Source organism: Hylaeus anthracinus, unplaced genomic scaffold (genome assembly GCF_026225885.1).
Source record: "Hylaeus anthracinus isolate JK02 unplaced genomic scaffold, UHH_iyHylAnth1.0_haploid 11978, whole genome shotgun sequence".
Taxonomy (NCBI): domain Eukaryota; kingdom Metazoa; phylum Arthropoda; class Insecta; order Hymenoptera; family Colletidae; genus Hylaeus; species Hylaeus anthracinus.
In genome coordinates, this window is record NW_026534326.1 from 2089553 (window position 1) to 2090308 (window position 756).

The window sequence follows — 756 nt, forward strand, 5'->3', positions numbered from 1 at the left end:
AAGAATTACATTTCATGTTTGTGATCTGTATTAGAAATTTGAGATTTCTTGACAAATGTACTAAGAGATTCTCAAGGGTTGAAGAAAAGTTAGAAAAATGTTTCCCTATAAAAAGAAAATCGCGTAGGATACTTGACATCGTGTAGAGATATTTTAATGATGCAACGAGGATATCAAGAAAAAAAGAGTCTATTTCTTGACCTAGAGATAATTATTTACCGTTCAGCTATTTTCAGTTTATACAATATTGCATGTTGTTATGCAACATTCAGGATTAATTAGTTGGGAGAAATAATTTTTATCCACGTGTTCTTACGTAAATATAGTTCACTAGAATCTCACGATCACGCTCAAAGCATGAAGAAACTAGGGTAAGAATGTTAACGAGAAGTTTGAGTGAATCGAAATTCGACAAAATAATTAAATTGCAATTCGATTCTTTTTAATGTTTCTTGGTCCATGTACTTATTATACTAAGCAATGTAGAGAAATGTTCATGCTCGTTAAATCAATTTAAAAAAAATATCAGCTTATAGGGGATGGTGAGACGAAACTTTTTTCTATTTACAGTTAATTCATAGGGCGTTTAGTTTCGAAAATAAAAATTGAAAAGATAAAAATTCATGGCGAAAATTAAATTTCAGGGATAAAGGTCTTTTAAGTTTTCAATTTTTATCTCAGAAACTAAACGTCCTATGAACAAACTGTGAATACAAAAAAGTTTCGTCTCATCATCCCCTATAATGTGCTATTTTT

At 29.9% G+C, this 756-nt stretch overlaps 1 protein-coding gene across 2 annotated transcripts in view; it reads left to right on the plus strand.

Annotated features, from left to right (window-relative positions):
* The window catches only part of LOC128897052 (uncharacterized), a 15269-nt gene that overhangs the window by 4400 nt on the left and 10113 nt on the right, over positions 1 to 756 (plus strand). The gene's annotated exons all lie outside the window — the stretch shown is intronic.